Here is an 18,002-nt window from a genome sequence, read left to right as displayed (position 1 = left end):
ATGTAAAATTCATAGAACTGCACAACAAAAGAGGTTACTATTACTGTATGATAATTTAAAAAGCCATCCTTATCCAGTTGGATAACTATGTGATAAAGCAATTACAGTACAATGTTAATGGGAGAATCTAGGCGGTCGGTATAAGTGGTCACTGAACAATTCTTTTAGCTTTGCTCTCTGTTTGAAAATTCGCATAATAAATCTTGGCAAGAACTATATCCAGAATGATCCTAAGTTAGAGGATTGAAGGCAGCATATCAAAATATTAACAGTGGGGCTCTCTCTGAAGGGTGAAATTGGAGGTAATTAAAATTGTCTTTTTGTATATTTCTGTATTTTCTATAATGAGCACCTGTTATTTTATTTAGAGAAGGTATTGGCTATATTTGATTTTAAATACCTTTTCCCTCCCCCATTTATATGTGCAATCCATACTTCTTTTAAGGTTCAAATGGTACAGAGATTGGTAACCCCACAGAGAAAGTCCCTTGTACTCAGTCCCAACACTGTTAACACTCTGCATGTACCTTAAAGGATAAATCTTAAATTTGGGTTCATTTCTTTCATATTATGTCAGCTTTTAAAAATGAAACAGCTCAAACACATTCCATTTTTGCTCCCCATTACTATCACCCAACAGTAACAGATTTATATTTATAAGAAAAAAAACAGACTCTATTCTATAGGTTCGAGGCACAGAGCCTGAGGTGCAAAGAAAGTGTGATAATTTTTCCAGATTCCAAGAACTGAGCCAGGAAAGAGTTTGCCTCCTTCAAATATGGGAGCGCCCTTCTTTGTTATTTTAAAAGCTATAACTATAAATATTTTCTTTCAATTTCCTTTGTAACTTAGGTCAAAACTAGAATGCTCTTTTGTTGTATGTTTATGTGTTTCATTGCTCCAATTATAAAATAATCCCTGCTGAGAAAACTGAGGACAGAGTGGAGAGGGACCACGGCTGGGGAGTCTACTTCTGGCACAGCCACCAACTCTCTGTGACCCCTCTCTGGGCCTCAGCTTTCTATACTATATTATTTTTATAATGAAGAACAGAAACCAAAAGTAATAATAAAACCCTTTACTGAGCAGCAGTGTGGAGGGTGCTGCAAAGGCTGCCAGTTGTCCTACATGCCTGATCTCCCCTTCCTCCTGAGTACAAAATTTCTGTATTTTTATCTGAGCACAGGATGACCCTCAAAATAGACTGTTTCCTTGCCTCCCTTGCTAGATGTGGTCAGTGGAAAATAAGTAAAACGTTTTTAAAGGGAAGGATGTTTTATTGTTTTCCAGTTACACCTTTCTAATGGCTAGAATGTGGACATGATGGCTGGAGCACTAGCAACTATTTTAGACCATGAGAAAACTTTGAGAATGAAAGCCACACACCAGTGAGCCATTGGATAGAAAGAGCTTGGGTTCCTGGCTCTGTGGTAGCCCCAGGTTAACCCTGGACTGCCTGCCTTTGGATTTCTTGAATGTGAGAGAGAAATACACTTATGTCTAGTCTAATCCACTGGTATTTTGGGATTTTTTTAAAGTTTAAATTCCAGTGAACATACAGTGTAATATTAATTTCAGGTGCACAATATAGTGATTCAACACTTCCATACATCACCCAGGGCTCATCACAAGTACACTCCTTAATCCCCATCACCTGTTTCATCTATCCCCCACCCCTCTCCCCTCTGGTAACCATCAGTTTGTTCTTTATAGTTTAGAGTCTGTTTCTTGGTTTGTCTCTCTCTCTCTTTCCCCTTTCTCGTTTTGTTTCTTAAATTCCACATATGAGTGAAATCATATGGTATTTGTCTTTCTCTGACTGATTTATTTCACTTAGCATTATACTCTCTAGCTCCATCCATGTTGTTGCCAATGGCAAGATTTCATTCTTTTTTATGGCTGAGTAATATTCGTGTGTGTGAGTGTGTGTGTGTGTTGGGGGGGGGGTGTACCACGTCTTCTTTATCTATTCATCAATCGATGGAAACTTGGGCTGTTTCATTAATTTGGTTATTGTAGATGACACTGCTATAAACATAGGGGTGCATCTGTATTTTTGTATCTGTATTTTTGCATCTGTATTTTTGTATCCTTTGGGTAAATACCTAGTACTACAATTGCTGGATCATAGGGTAGCTCTATTTTTAAGTATTTGAGGAACCTCCATACTGTACTCCAGAGTACATCCCCTAGTTTGCATTCCCACCAACAGTACATGAGGGTTCCCCTTTCTCTGCATCCTCACCAACCCCTGTTGTTTCCTGTATTGTTGATTTTAGCCATTCTGACAGGTATGAGGTGGTATCTTATTGTAGTTTTGATTTGCATTTCCCTGATGGTAAGTGATGATGAACACCTTTTCATGTGTCTGTTGGCCATCTATCTGGATGGCTTCTTTGGAAAAATGTCTATGTCTTCTGTCCATTTTTTACCTGGATTTTTCATTTTTGGGGTGTTGAGTTTTAGAAGTTCTTTATATGGTATTTTGGGATTTTTTTATTTGCAGCCTTATACAAGGCAGTAGAATCGGTGAGGAGGCTGTTTCAGTAATTGAAGGGAGAGTCGATGAGGGCCTGAGCCATGGTGGGAAGTGGATTTAAGAGATATTTGAGCCATGCTAAGTGCCTGCCAGAGGGACCTTGATGGTGGTTGCTGATTGCATTGGTCTGGAGTTCAGCAGAAAGGTCTGAACCAGAGAAACAATATGCCCAGAGAGGTAAAGTTGCCCACGGTCGCACAGCCAGGAGGGGCTTGACCCTGAATGAGGTATGCCTTAGTTACCTATTGATGAATAAGAAGTCACTCCAAAATGTAGTAAGTAAGAGTCAGGAATCTGGGAGCTGCTTAGCTGAGTGGTTGTAGTTTGGAGTCTGTCATGAAATTGCAGTTAAGATGTTGGCCAGGGCTGCAGTCATCTGAAGGCTTGATGGGGGCTGGAGGAGCCATTTCCAGGATGACTCACGTCGCTGCCGCCCTGTGCTGTGTTGGAAGATTTACGTGAGTAAAGATTGATGCCGCTTCCAGGAGTGGAGGGGAGAGCCAATGTAGCATAGTGGTGGGCTCTGATGGGTCCAGCAAGGGTGGGTAGGCTTGTTAAGGGGAGTGTTGCTGATAAAGCATGTGGCCCAAATGTTAGCTCCTGCTGGGGATAGGGTCAGAGAGACTGAGGTTCAAGTCCTGGCTTTGCCGCTTGGTGGTTGTGGTGCTTCCGTCTCTCAGCCAAATGGGATGCTAATATCCATCTTAGAGGGTTGGAATGAGGATTAAAAAAGGAAATACATGGCTCAGTTGGTGGAGTGTGCAACTCTTGATCTTGGAGTCGTGAGTTCAAGCCCCATGTTGGGCTTGGGGTTACTTAAAAAAATAAAGGAAATAGATGTAGAACATCTAAGCTGGTGCCTGGCCCATCACAGTTGCCCAAATAAAGCTTTACAGACATACCTTATCTTCTTGTGTTTTGCTTTATTGTGCTTCAGAGACATTGCTTTTTTTTTTTTTTTTTTTTTTTTTACAAACTGCAGTTTTGTGGCAACCTTACATTGAGCAAGTCTGTTGGCACCATTTTCCTAACAGACTTTGCTCACTTGGTGTTTCTTTGTCATGTTTTGGTAATTCTCATCATATTTCAAACTTTTTCATTAGTATTATATTTGTTATTCATTATTATTATATCTGTGATCAGTGAATTCAACTCGCTGAAAGCTCAGATGATGGTTAGTATTTTTTAGCAATAAAGTTGTGTTTTGTTTTGTTTTGTTTTTAAGTAATCTCTACACCCAGCATGACGTTTGAACTTATGACCCTGAGATCAAGAGTCGCACGCTGTACTGACTGAGCCAGCCTAGCAGCCCTGCAATGAAGTATTTTTATTTTTTTAATTTTTATTTATTTTTAAAAAACGTTTTATTTATTTATTTGACAGAGAGAGACGGCAAGATAGGGAACACAAGCAGGGGGAGTGGGAGAGGGAGAAGCAGACTTCCCACCGAGCAGGGAGCCCGATGCAGGGCTCGATCCCAGGACCCCAGGATCATGACCTGAGCTGAAGGCAGACGCTTAACGACTGAGCCACCCAGGCGTCCCTGCTTTTGAATTGAGAAGGAGGGTCTTTTGAGGATTTGAGGAGTGATAAAATCCCTGCCTTTCCCCTAAGTATGCCCCACCAGCTTGTTCAAGGTACTTGAAATCCCCCCCCCCCCCCCATTAGATTCATGTTTGGCTTAAAAGCCAGTGTCTCCAGAAAGCTCCCTTTCAAATGTTCAGATCTGCACCCAGCGTGTTCCGTGGGCGGTAACAGAGCAGCCCATTAGTCCTGATGAACTGATCTGACAAACCATCTGTCACCCACAGCCCCAAGCCACACTGAAATTGCTGAGTGTGTCACCTGGCTCCGCTCCTCCTCAGGGTCCCCTCCACCAACCCCCAAGTCTCCCCATGGTGGTCCAAACTCCCCTCTGAGTAACCTTACCCCCAAGGTTGCACAGCTCCCCACTGAGGGCCATCCTCAGGGCCCCGCTGGGGCTTCCAGTGGGGACAAATGTGAGGTGGAATAAGCTCCCCTTGGAGCCTGCAGGGGAAATGGCCTTGCCTCCATTCCACTCCTGCATGTACTTCCCCAGTAGAAATGTGGGAGCCCCTCCTTGGAGCTTCATAGGATGTGGGAGCAGTGTGTTGGAGTGGAGTGAGGGGGCATCATACAACCATAGACCTCAGAGCTGGAAGGGACCCCAAGGAGCCGCCAGATTCAGGATGCCTCAAGCCGACACTTGACTCAAATGGCTTCCACAATGAGGACATTTCTGCTTTTCTTGTAACAAGATGGCAAGAGGTGAAGTGGTTCCAGTGCTGGTTGAGTGGCTCCACAGCATCCTCAAGTACTAAGGCTATTTTCAACCTCCGTCTCTGCCATCGCCAGGGGGTCAGCCATGTTTTTCTTTCTTTCTTTTTTTTTTTTTTTAAAGATTTTTTATTTTATTTATTTGACAGAGAGAGAGAGAGAGACAGCTAGAGAGGGAACACAAGCAGGGGGAGTGGGAGAGGGGGAAGCAGGCTCCTGGCCGAGCAGGGAGCCCGATGCGGGGCTCGATCCCAGGACCCTGGGATCATGACCTGAGCCGAAGGCACACACTTAACGACTGAGCCACCCAGGCGCCCCTGCCATGTTTTTCTTTACCGTCACAAGATGGCTGCCTGTCAGCAAGTGTCATGTCTAGACGCCACAACGTAGGATGAAAGAAGAGGGCTTTCTTGGAAGCTGCTAACAATTCATCTGCATATCTCAATGGCCATAATTACACCACTGCTCATTCAAAATCCAGTATTACTGCAATGCTGGGAAAGAATTAATTCTCCATGGGTCCCTCCTGTTTCTGCACATCTCTCAAAGAGGTTCATATAGTGAACAGCCTTAGGAGATAGTGTTTTCCTCCAGGTTAAAGGGCAAGTTTGTTAAGATCCCGTTTTAAAAGATTCAGGCTCTGGGGCGCCTGGATGGCTCAATCGTTAAGTGTCTGCCTTCCGCTCAGGTCATGATCCCAGGGTCCTGGCATCCAGCCCCGCATCGGGCTACCTGCTCGGTGGGAAGACTGCTTCTCCCTCTCCCACTCCCCCTGCTTGTGTTCCCTCTCTCACTGTGTCTCTCTCTGTCAAATAAATAAATAAAATCTTTAAAAAATAAAAAATAAAAGATTCAGGTTCCCTAAGCTCAGGGTTCCCCTCTAGTAACACAACTCACTGCAGTCACATGACCACCCTTTACTGCAAAGGAGGCTGGGAAATGTAGTCTTTAGCCAGCTGAAATTTCCATTTCTATGGAAGAAGGGAGAATGGATATTGAGGCCATTGGCAGTCTCTGCCATGGTTACTCCAATAAAACTGCGGTTCTGTTAGGGAATCAGGAGGAATGGTGTTACAGAGGCAACAAGTGAGGCTACACAATAGGGTTGGTGCCTTGGCCCCATTTTACAGATCAGGAATCGAGTTCTGGTAGGGGAGGTGTTGGGGCCAGGTCTGCTGACTCCTGACTTGGGGTCTTCTCTCATTTTCCTGCTTCTGCATCAGTACAGGTCAGGAAAGGCCAGGGCAGGGAAGACCTTCTCTTTCTCCTCTAAACACTGAATTCCCTTGGCTTCCGTAAGTCCTCTCTCTTCTGTTCATCTGATGTTTGGTCTCTCTTTCTGTCTCCTTCTGCACCATCTCTTCCCAGCCTGTCGCTGGTAGAGTTCCCAGGCTCAGCCTTCACCCTTGCACTTATGTGTGTTCGTCTGGCCTGTGGCATTAAATAACATCTCCTCACCATGACCCCCTCACTCCTGTCTGCCCTTCAGACCGCTCTTTGTGCTCTGGACTTGTATATCCAACTGCCCGCCAACAGCCCCATTTGGATGTCTTACAGGCACCTCGGGCATCACAAGTCCAAACTAAACTCATGATGTTACCCACAAACTTGCTTCTCTTCCACTCTGGCCAATCTTAATAAGTGTTCCTCCAGCTAGCAGTCTTGGCATCTTTGATTTCTTCCTCTCCCTCTTAACGTCCACTCTACCGCCATACCACTGTGCCTGGACCATTGTGGGAGCCTCCTCCTGCCTCCCTGAAGCCACTGCAGCTGGCCAGCCATTCCTTACCATCTTCAAATGAAGGTATGATCACACTACTCTTGTTCTTCAAACCTTCAATGGCTCACTATTGCTTTTAGGAAAAAGACTAAGCTTCTTTTCATGGTGTGGCAGACATGTATCCTTCCCCATTATCCATTCTTTCCTTCTTTAGAAAGAGAAGCCCTTGTTAGTGGCCCGGCACAAGGCCTTTTCAATAAAGATCCCATTTCCCCAGCCTCCCTTGTAGCTAGGTTGGGCCAAATGATTAAATCCTGACTGACTGGATGCAGGCAGGTGTTGGGTTCTTCTGTGTGTGGGGGGGTGGGGCTTCCTTTGCTCCTTCATCTTTCCTGCTGACTAGAATGCGTACATGATGGTTGACACTCAAGCAGCCATCTTGGACCATGAGGAGGAAGCCAATACTGGGGCCAGAGGAGCAACAAGACAAAAGGGGCCTGGTCCCTGACACTGTTATGCACACACATGCCCACCTTTGAGTTTTTCTTATGGGAGACAGAAATGTGATCTAATTTAAGTCACTTATTTTGGGTTTTCTCACAGTCCAACCAAATCCCATTCCAATCACATGGCCCTGCTGCCCTGTGGGGTCTCAGCTTGTGGTCCTTCCCCTTTGCTGACTCTGCTCTAGCCACAGTTCAGTGTTGAGTTGTTCCCTCTGCCTTGACACAGGGCCTTTGTATGTGATCTTTTCTCTGCCTGGAGTACCCTCTTTCCCTGGCCATCTCCAACTCACCCTTCAAAGCTCAGCTGGGATTTCGCTTACTCAAGGGAAGACTTCCCTGACTGCAGGGGCACACCTAGAGTATTTGATATCCAGAATCGATTTTTTTTTAAAGATTTTATTTATTTATTTGACAGAGAGAGACACAGCGAGAGAGGGAACACAAGCAAGGGGAGTGGGAGAGGGAGAAGCAGGCTTCTCACTGAGCAGGGAGCCTGATGCGGGGCTCAATCCCAGGACCCTGGGATCATGATCTGAGCCGAAGGCAGACACTTAACAACTGAGCCACCCAGGCGCCCCCAGAATAGATTTTTTTTTAAATATCCCTCTTCTATACATGATTTTCAATAATAATCATGATATGAATAGTTAACTGGCCAATTAAAAAATGCAGTGCAAATTTTCTTTTATTGAATTTTGTATATGGATTCATCATAGTAAAAAATAAAGTAAAACATATATAGTACAATAAAATTTTTAAATAATGGATTAATACTGTTTAATTACCTTAATGCATTTTTTGAGAAAAACTTTTTGAGAAAAATGTTTAATTACATTAATACATTTTGGGAAAATGTGTATCTACGTCGATTGTGGGAATGAATGATAGCAATGCACTTTTTGTTTTCCAGCCTTCTGCAAATTTGTCAGTGAGTTTGTCAAAACCAATCTTTGCATATTTTTATGTTCAAGAAGTAGCTTAGGCAGATTTCTCAGTTTGTCTTTGATCATAATTAACTGAAGCATATTTTTTATTAATTTTTATTTGGAAATGTTCTTTCTCGGATGAAGCAATAGATACACAAATAATTAGGGAAAGCCTTAAACATAAGGATAAGTTTGGCAGAAATTGGGAAAAAACCCATTTCACAATAAATTCCAGAAATTGCGGTCCTGTCCACATGTAGTTCCTCAGGATGGATATTCTAGCAGCTTTCAGATATCTTCCCAGTTGACAATTTTTAAACAACTAAGAACTCCAAATGGTCGCGCAGGACTACGCTACCACTGTTTATTTCAAACCGACTGTTTCAATGAAGGACAGTCCAAAGGGGATTCGAGACACAGCATTCCTCTGAAGTGAGCGTGAACAATTCTGCATCCACATGACCTCGGGGAGCTGGTCCCAGGAGTGGCTCAATGACTGGGAATTCTCCCAAATTAACTTCCAAGCAGAATACAATGGTTTTTAAAGGCTAAGTAATACAAATGTACTAATTTGAAACTTACATATATATTACTAAAAATTAACAGTAACGGAAACAGTTGTTGGGGTCTTAAACCAACAACAGATTCTGGGGGGAGGATGCTGTTTTAGAATTGCTGGTATGTAGCGATAATAAAAAGCAGACCGACTTTTAGTGGGTTCTTATTGTTTTAAAATTTGTTACTGACGACACCCCCTCTTGTTGCCTGCAGCTGGGCAGCCACTCCCACCCCTCCACCCTCGGGGTGCCCTCCTCTGGACCGACTCCTTCCATTTCCCTCGGAGGCACTTACCTCAATTACAGGTGCATCTGTGTCCTGACTTCTTTCTCATCTGTTCCCCACTGGTTTGTAGGCTCAGTACGGGCAGTCACCTTCCCACTCGTCACTGTGCCCCAGGTCCCGGCAGGGTACGTGGCACCCACGTGGCCCTCAGTGCACATCTGTGGAGCAAAGGTAGGTGAAGAACCTGGTGCAGGGTAGAGACTCAACAAAGGGTAGTTCCATGCACTCTTCTCTGCAGCAAGTTTAGAGCCCGAAATGTTATACATGTTTGAACGCCGCCACATTTAGCATCACCGAAACGCCACCTGAATTTTTTTTTTTAAAGATTTTGTTTATTTATTTGACACAGAGAGAGGCAGCGAGAGAGGGAACACAAGCAGGGGGAGCGGGAGAGGGAGAAGTAGACTCCCCCATGAGCAGGGAGCCCGATGCGGGGCTCGATCCCAGGACCCTGGGATCATGACCAGAGCCGACGGCAGACGCCTAACGACTGAGCCACCCAGGCGCCCCAACGCCACCTGAATTTTGAGGCCCGAGTTTTACCCAGCCCACAGGTCATTCCTGGAGAGCTCCACAGGCAGCTCGCCTTCATCCCAGGGTTCTCTTGAAGCCCAGCAGAGGGCCTGGCACAAAATACGAGTCGACGAATACCCAATAAGCGGAGTTTGTTTGTTTGCTCATTCATTTATTTATTTTAGGGAACTCGACACCCAGCGTGGGGCTCCAGTTCACAACCGCGAGATCAAGAGCCCGCCAGGCATCCTCCAATAGGCAGAATTTATTGAACATCCACCACACCAGGAACATTCTTTCATGGCTATGGTTTCTTTTTTAAAATTTAATTTTATGTATTTATGTATTTTTTATGTTTTTATGTTCATGGTTATAGTGTTTAACAGTTACAACTCCCCAGGGTGGGTACAAGCGCTCTCACTTTACAGATGGAACAGTGAGACCCAGGGAGGTTAGATGACTTGCCCAAGATCACACAGCAAGTAAGTGCAGAAGGAGCTTTGTTCCAGGTCTGCATGGGATCTAAAGCCGCTGTTCTTTCCAGGTCTGGTGGTTACTTCCCCAACAGGGTGTGTGGACTGTAAGGGAAGTGACAGCAGTTCAGGGGTGGCACTGGGTGGGGGTGGGGAGCCTGGCCTTGGGACCCAGCTTCCTCAGGCTGTAGGCTGTAGGAGCCCAGGCTTCAAGGTCAGGCGAGTGCTGCGTGCCTGGGATGACTCCTGGTCCAGCACAGTGGTCAGCACCTCTGCCGTGGCATGGGGTTGAGGTGCCGCGGTGTGGATGGGGTGGCCCGGCCTGGGGGCTTGGGGCTGGGTGGCAGATGCCGATGTGCGCTCCAATGCTAGCGAGCTCCCACCACCGGGAGCTGTGCAGCCTGGGAAAGGGACGGAATCCCTTCAGGCGGTTGAGAATGGCTGGTGATAGGAACATCCCCGCAGAGATTAGAAATACTAAAGCTGGCTCAGAGCTAGACACAGGCAGAGCGGGGCACGGGAGGTGCTCGCCAGTGACAAGGGCTCTATTTCTCTTCCACGTTCTATTCCCTTGCTCTCCCTTTTACAATCCAGGAGGAGCAAGGTTCACCCCAATGGGTCCTGCAGGGAGTGGGGGCTGCACACCTGAGGGGGCGCCTCCAGGACCCGGGATATTGCTGGTGCAGTCCAGCCTCCAGGTGGCCCTGGACCGAAGCGGTGCCTAGGCTCCTTCCACGAGGATGTCCCCGCGGCCGCTCCGCCTCCCCCTTCTCCTCCCCAGCCCGCGGCCCACCGGCCGGGCTCCACCGTGAACTAGGGCCCGGTGCGGACGGGGGCAGAGGGACTGGGCGGCGGGAGAGAGGTAGAGCGCTGTAGCCTGGATGGGGCTGGGTTCGGGCGTCTCAGGCGGTTTCCTGGCGCCACCTCGTGGCTGTGGCCGGCGTTGCCGCGCCTGCTCTGAAGGGGCTGCTGGTGCCGGGCGGCCGGCTGGGGTTGGCCAATTTGGGCTCTTGGGCTGTGAGCTTGCCACGAACCCCCAGCCTCTCCTCCTGTCCTTTGAGGAAAAACCAAGGCTCTGAGGGCGGCTGAGGCCTGTGGCGAGCAGAAGGGTGGGGTCCAGTCCAGGGAGGCAGGGATGGGGGGTTGACCCTCCCTGGGGCCCAGGAGGAGAAAGACACCCCAGTACCGCATTATGCCTCTCTTGACGGTAAGTCTAATCCCACCACCTTTCCAGATGTTCATCTGTGGCCCAGGTGAGATGACCTGGAATGGAGATGGCATCGTCCACTCTCTCCTGATCACCGAGGGCAGCACAGAGAGCTGGGGTCACAGCCCGGGCCCCAACCCTTGCTGGGGACCGAACCCACGGTGTGGCCGCGGAACAGAGACAAGCCCGCTGGGCCAACCCTGCTCACCTGCGGGGCTTCCAGCTCTGAGGCAGCTCAGGCGTCGGCGTGGCAGCGTGTCTGTCCCTTGCCCTGAGACTCCTCCAGGCGAGGCAGTCAAGGGCAGCAGGGCGGCGATGTGGGGGGCCCTGGGCCCCCACAGGATGCCACAGGGTGCCCCAGGACTCTCGCAAGCAGTACCCAGGGCAGTCCGGGAATGACCCCCGGGAGAAGGTGTGGGCATCTACTGGCCAGCAGGCTAAACTCCCAGCCTGCCTAGAGGCGCCCACAGTCCGGGGTCAGTCCTCCAGCTCACCGGGCTGGCTCGACTTCTTGCAGCCTTCTGCCTCAAACTTCCCATTTTAGGTGCACTCACTCGGATTCCTCTGCCCACTGGCTTCTGTGACGTCATGACTTCTGGGCACACTCTTCTCTCCACTCTATTTTCTTCCTCAATCAAAAGAAAACCTTGGAAAATTTTATCAGGCAGGACGTGCATATAAATGAATGAAAAAGGTAGTCAGTCTACCAACTGGGGGCAAGGCTCAGAAGGGCTATTACTGTCAGGTGAAGGCTGCTGGGGAGGGTCACCTGGACAGAGCCTCTGGTCACAGGCTGCCTTCAGCTTTCCCGAGAGGGGACTGGAACCCCTTCTGGAGAAGTCAGTAAGGTTATGAAAACTTGGGGCTCCCTGCAGGTCTATGGTGAGGCCTGTGACTGGGTGTGCAGCAGGACTGTGCATGGGGGAGCAGACTCCTCTGGATTTCTGCTTTTCAGTTGCCAGGTGTCAAAGCATGAGGGTCCCCAGCTGACAGCGGTGGCCCGGCCTAGGGGGGCGAGAGGAGCCTCATCAGCAAATGATCAAGAGCAGGTAGGAGTTGGGCCAGGCTGCCCTTTTCTGTACATCATATTTTTTATAATCAGCACTCATTATTTTATCTAGGGGAGTATAGACTATATTTTATTTATTTTAAAAGACACTGTGGTCTGGCTGCCGTCTCTGCCTGATGCTCAGCTGGGACCCTGGGCTCTCCCTCCTCCACGCTTCCTGGTGTCCCTTCCCCTCCACTGTGGTGGACCCCCCTTCCCTGTACCCCACCTCGTCTGTGGTTTACCCCTTCCTATCAGTGGAACACATCCTCTAACTCTCTGAGAAGGGCTGGTGGGAGGGAACCCTTTCAAGACAGGGCAGGTCCCCGAACGTCTTTGGTTTACTCTCACATTTGATTGCTACTTTGGCTGGCTGTAGAATTCTGGGTGGGAAATCACTTTTCTTCAGAAGGTTGAAGGGATGATGCTTTGGCTTCTTGTTTCTAAAGTTGAGCAGCCGGGAGCCATTCTCAGTCCTGACCCTTTTTGGGAAAGTGACCTATTTTTCCTCTTCGAAAGCTTGTAGAATATCCCTGTCTGAAATTTCATGATGATGGGCTCTGGTGAGGGACTATTTTTGTCCATTGTATTGGCACCTGACAGGACATTTTAGTCTGGAAACTCATATCCCTCAATTCAGAGAAATGTTCTTTTTCTTCCCCCCCTAAGATTTTATTTTTAAGTCATCTCAACACCCAACGTGGGGCTTGAACTCACAACCCTGAGATCAAGAGTCACATGCTCCACAGACTGAGTCAGCCAGGAGCCCCCAGAGAAATGTTCTTGAGTGCTTGCCTTTTTTTTAAATTTTACAAACAGCTTTATTGAGATATAACTCACATCCCATACAATTCACCCATTTAAAGTGTACAATTGAACAGCTTTTACCATAGTCACAGAATTGTGCACCCGCCACTGCAGCGGATTTTAGAATATTTTCATTACTGCAAAAAGAAACCTCACCCCTCTTAGCTGTCACCCCATCCCCCTCAGCCCTAGGCAACCACTCGTCTACTTTCTGTTTCCATAGATTTGCTTATCCTGGACATTTCCCGTACATGGGACCATACAATATATGGTCTTTGTGTCTGGCTTCTTTCCCTTGGCATAGTTTCCAGGGTCATCCTGTTGTAGCATGCTGATATTTCATTTCTTTTTATGGTTGAGTGATAGTCCATTAAATGGACAGACCATGTTTCATTTACCCATTCATCAGCTGATGGACATTTGAGTTGTTTCCACTTTTTGGCTGTTATGATCGAATAATTTCCATCCTTCTGTTTTTTATTTTTTCTGCTCTCTCCTCTGCACTTCCTGCAGTTTGGGCGCGACTTTCCTGAGTGGGTCTTCCACCTGAGCAGGAGGAGATCAGAGTTGGAAGGGGACAGCAGGCAGAGAGAAGGGGCAGCCTGTCCTCCGCCGTTTGGCAAAGATGTGTGTTTGCCATGAGTGGACTCAGGAGCCTCACAGAGCCGTCCACGGGCAAGGGGATCTGGCAGCATGGGGACCTGGGTTTGGAAGGAGCCATCCCCCCTTCTGCCCCCCCAAATCAGGCACCAGGCAGTGCAGAGACCAGCAGCAGCATCCCTGAAGGAAGATCGCCTGCCCCAGAACAGAGTGACACCCCCTGGGACATCACAGTCTTGGCGCACCATGACTGCACCCCTTGGGAGAAAAGATTGTCCCTTCCCACTCATTCCTCCTTCTCCGATGTCCTATCCAAGTGGTTTGGGGGATTCTCACTTGCTGACCATTGAGCCTCCCCTCCAGGGAATGAGACACTTGCTGGGTTCCCCTTCTTGCGGGCATGCCTCCCTGATCCTTGGAGTCGTTTTCTTGATTGGCCTGGGGTGGGGGCAGGGGTGGGGGGAGGGGGCCGCCAAAGGGAGAAGCTACAATGCTCTCCCTTTGCTCATGAGCTCTGCCCGCTGTCCTCCCACCGGGGCTCCTGGGGAGCTGGTGGAAATGATGGAAGCACGCCTGTTAGCCCTGGAAGCAACTTTAGAACAAGGGAGTAGGCAGCTCCTGGTTGTTCCTGTTTCGCAGCTTTAGCATTCGGGTTAGCATTCGGGCAACAGAAAGTCCCTCTCCGTATCCAAGGCCTAGAGCAGGGCTCCTTACATTCCCACAGAGGCGAGTCTCTGGGATCTTGCCTGAGATTCTGCATCTCTAACAAGCTCCCAGCTGAGGCCGAGGCTGCTGGTCCGGGGACCACACTTTGAGAAGCAAAGCTTTAGATCGTGTTGGGGGAGGGCTGGGGCATTCTGGAGAGAGCGGAATGACCTCAATCCCTAGAATAATAGTGGCTTAAGCAAGACAGAATTGCTTTCTCTCAGGTGTCAGTAAGACCTAGGTGAGCCTTTTAGAGCTGGTAGGCCAGCGGCACAAATGCGAGGGACCCAGGTTCCTTCTCTCTTGTTGTTTTATCATCCCGAACATGAAGTACAGTGACTTGCCCAGGGTCACGCAGCCAAGATGTGGCAGAACTACTGCTTGAACCCAGATCTTCTGGCCTTAAATCCTAGGGTCTGTGCTCAACCTTTTGTGATGAGTGATGGGCGGCCATCTGGGATGTGCATCCACTAAGAGATCATGGTGGTGGTGGAGTGGGGGCGGGGTTCCAGCAGGAAACCAGGAGCAGGAGACCTCCAGGGATCTAGGTGGTGCCAGCAAGGCCTATGGTCAGGTGGGCACAGCTGAGTCCTGGGACACTGTGTGTGGGGGTGGTAGTCAGAGAAACTGGGGTTCCAGGCAGGGATGGAAATGGTGACCTCTTGCTGTCATTCCGCCTGCTCTGCCTAGCATCGCTATGGAATTGTAGCACCGTTTCCTTTTATTTTGCTTTTAATGACAAATTTTGAAATATTTGAAACTTATGGAAAAATACAGAAAATGATATAACATATCTATCATCCTCTAACAAGGTTATTTCCTTGAAATATTTTGGCTTGTTTTTTTCAGATCATGTATATATATATTTTAAGATTTTATTTATTTATTTGAGAGGGAGAGAGAGCGCAAGACAGCGTGTGCGCACCCCCATGAGCAGGGTGGGGGAGGGGCAGAGGGAGAGGGAGAAGCAGAGTTCCTGCTGAGCAGGGAGTGCAACAGGGGGCTCCATCCTAGAACCCTGAGATCATGACCCGAGCAGAAGGCAGATGCTTAACTGACTGAGCCACCCAGGCACCCCTCTCTCTATTTTTTTTTGAAAAGAAAATGTCATGGAAAAGACTAAAGCCTACCCTTGACCTTCCTCTTTCTCCCTTCCCTGAAGTATTCTTTCATTCCCAAACATGCTTGACAACTTACCAAATAAGTATATATCCATAAACAATACTGTTTTGTGTTCTAAAATTCTGCATGAATGGTATCATAACATTACATACCATTTTGCAAATTGCTTTATCTCAACATTACGCTTCTGAGATCTATCAGTGCTGATGTATGTAACCCGAATCCCCTCATTTTAATCTCTGTGTGTCTTTTATCTCATGATGACCACAATTTATCTACCTTCCTGCTAAGAATAGTTGCTGGTAATATTTCATGATTATAATCAACACCGCAGAGAACCTTCCTGAACATGTCTCTGTGGACACACAAAGAAGAGTTTCTCTACAGTTGTTATCTGGAAGTAGAAATTTTGGGTCATAATGTTTATGCCTCTTCAGCTTTACTAAGAATTATCAAACTGTTCTCCAAAGTGGTAGCACTGATTTATGCTCCCACAACCAACTACAGTTGGTTTCTTCGCTTGCTCCACGAGGCGTATTAGCCTTTGCCAATCTGTTGGGTATGAAATGGTATTTTATTCTTGTTTTAATTTGCATTTCCCTAATTACTAGTTAGACTAAACAACTTTTCATGTGGATTGGCCGTTGGCAGTTCCTTTCTTTGAAAGGCCCATTTAGATCTTTTGCCTATTTTCCTTTTAAGCTATTTATCTTTCTCTTACTGATATGTAGGGGTTCTGGGTATCTTTCGTTGAGTATGCTGATTGCAAACCTTGTTACAGTCCTCCTTTCGTCTGCTCCTGGGGAGGGACTGAAGACTGATGCTGGGATGGATTAGTGATGTCTGCCACAGGTGTGGGAGAGGAAGCTAGAAGGGCTTTGGGTTAAGGCTACAGTGTGGAGGCCCAGTTATTAGAGAAGGGTCATTGAGGAAACTCCATCACAGGACAAAGCTCAGTAATGAGACCAGGGCAGGTCTAGGCAAGTCAGGCCAGCAGGTGAGGCCCTGGTCACCCAAGTCAAACCTCTAAATCTTTCTGACCTCTGAGAGGCCCATGGCTGGAATTTCTCTAGCCCCTTAAAATTTTGCTCATTGAATTAAAGTGTAGGATACATGTATCCTTCAGTAAAGGATACCGTGGGAAAGAGTAACAACAGTCCTATTGTTGGATTTGTGGAAGGGAAATTGTTGAGGATGCTTTCACTACATCACATGGTGTTCTCTCAGAGAGGATCAGGGAAGAAATCTCTCTCCATGTAAGTACAGGAATGGCCAGCTTTCTTCTGAATAACCTTATTGTATTTGTGTTTTGGATCTGATGATGTTATTACTTCCCCTTTTGCCCTGGCCACCAGGAAACTCAGAGCCCAATCCAGAGACCTGTGGAGTAACAGGGTACAAGATTAAGGCTACTTTACCCCAATTTTGCCTCTTACTTGATTTAACAAATCTTGATTTACATGTATTTCTTTTTGTTACTTAGAATCCTTTTGGGATAGATGGGGTAAAAATAAATAATATCCCCCTCACTCTGCCACTGCTGTACTGTCTTGGGATAGAAGGAGCCTGTATTTTCAAAATAAACTTAAAATTGGCTTGGGGCCACTCTCTGCCTGGCTGACAGGGCAGTGGGCAGCGAGTATTGATTCTCTATCCCCATTACATTGGCTCATGGGAGAATCTGGGATTCTCCTGGTCCCAGCAAAACGTGGGCAGGGCCTGGTCCTTGTCCTTGTCCTGCTGCTGTGGGCCCTGGCTCTTGACCATGTCAGGCACTGATCCTCTGAGAGGAGCTTGACCACAGGGTCTGTGGCCGCTGCTGGCAATGCCTGGCCTGTTCTGCTCTTGAGTTCCACGACACACACACCTTTGTTCTGGACAAAGGATGTTTGTATATGGAACAGTCGTGGAAGGTGGAGATAATGCCTGTCTCCAGAGCAGAGCAGATTTGTTTACTTTCTCATATAATAATGGCTCCTTCCAGGGCAACTGTTGGGCAGATTTGCTTGTAATTCCTTTTTTTATTATTTTTTATTTTTTTTTATTCTTATGTTAATCCCCATACATTACATCATTAGTTTTAGATGAAGTGTTCCATGATTCATTGTTTGTGCATAAAACCCAGTGCTCCATGCAGAATGTGCCCTCCTCAATACCCACCACCAGGCTAACCCATCCTCCCACCCCCCTCCCCTCTAGAACCCTCAGTTTGTTTTTCAGAGTCCATCATCTCTCATGGTTCGTCTACCCCTCCGATTTCCCCCGCTTCATTCTTCCCCTCCTGCTACCTTCTTCTTCTTCTTCTTCTTTTTTTTTTCTTAACATATAGTGCATTATTTGTTTCAGAGGTACAGATCTGAGATTCAACAGTGTTGCACAATTCACAGCGCTTACCAGAGCACATACCCTCCCCAGTGTCTATCACCCAGTCACCCCATCCCTCCCACCCCACCCCCCACTCCAGCAACGCTCAGTTTGTTTCCTGCAATTAAGAATTCCTCATATCAGTGAGATCGTATGATACATGTCTTTCTCTGTTTGACTTATTTCACTCAACATAATACCCTCCAGTTCCATCCACATCGTTGCAAATGGCAAGATCTCATTCCTTTTGATGGCTGCATAATATTCCATTGTATATATATACCACTTCTTCTTTATCCATTCATCTGTCGATGGACATCTTGGCTCTTTC

General features: G+C 47.3%; 1 long non-coding RNA gene across 1 annotated transcript in view; it reads left to right on the top strand.

The window, feature by feature from the left end:
* LOC135365550 (uncharacterized) overlaps positions 1-9,966 on the top strand; it is a 28,913-nt gene extending 18,947 nt beyond the window's left edge. The window contains exons 2-3 of the long non-coding RNA XR_010413596.1: positions 8,903-9,003; positions 9,531-9,966. This is a non-coding gene — a long non-coding RNA (uncharacterized LOC135365550). The remainder of the gene's footprint in view (positions 1-8,902; positions 9,004-9,530) is intronic.
* Positions 9,967-18,002: the final 8,036 nt, after the last annotated feature.

Source organism: Mirounga angustirostris, unplaced genomic scaffold (assembly GCF_029215605.1).
Source record: "Mirounga angustirostris isolate CCGP_5_RB_7025 unplaced genomic scaffold, mMirAng1.0.hap1 SCAF_8, whole genome shotgun sequence".
Classification (NCBI taxonomy): Eukaryota; Metazoa; Chordata; class Mammalia; order Carnivora; family Phocidae; genus Mirounga; species Mirounga angustirostris.
Note: the sequence above shows the minus strand (reverse complement) of the source record. Positions and strands in the feature narration are given on the sequence as shown.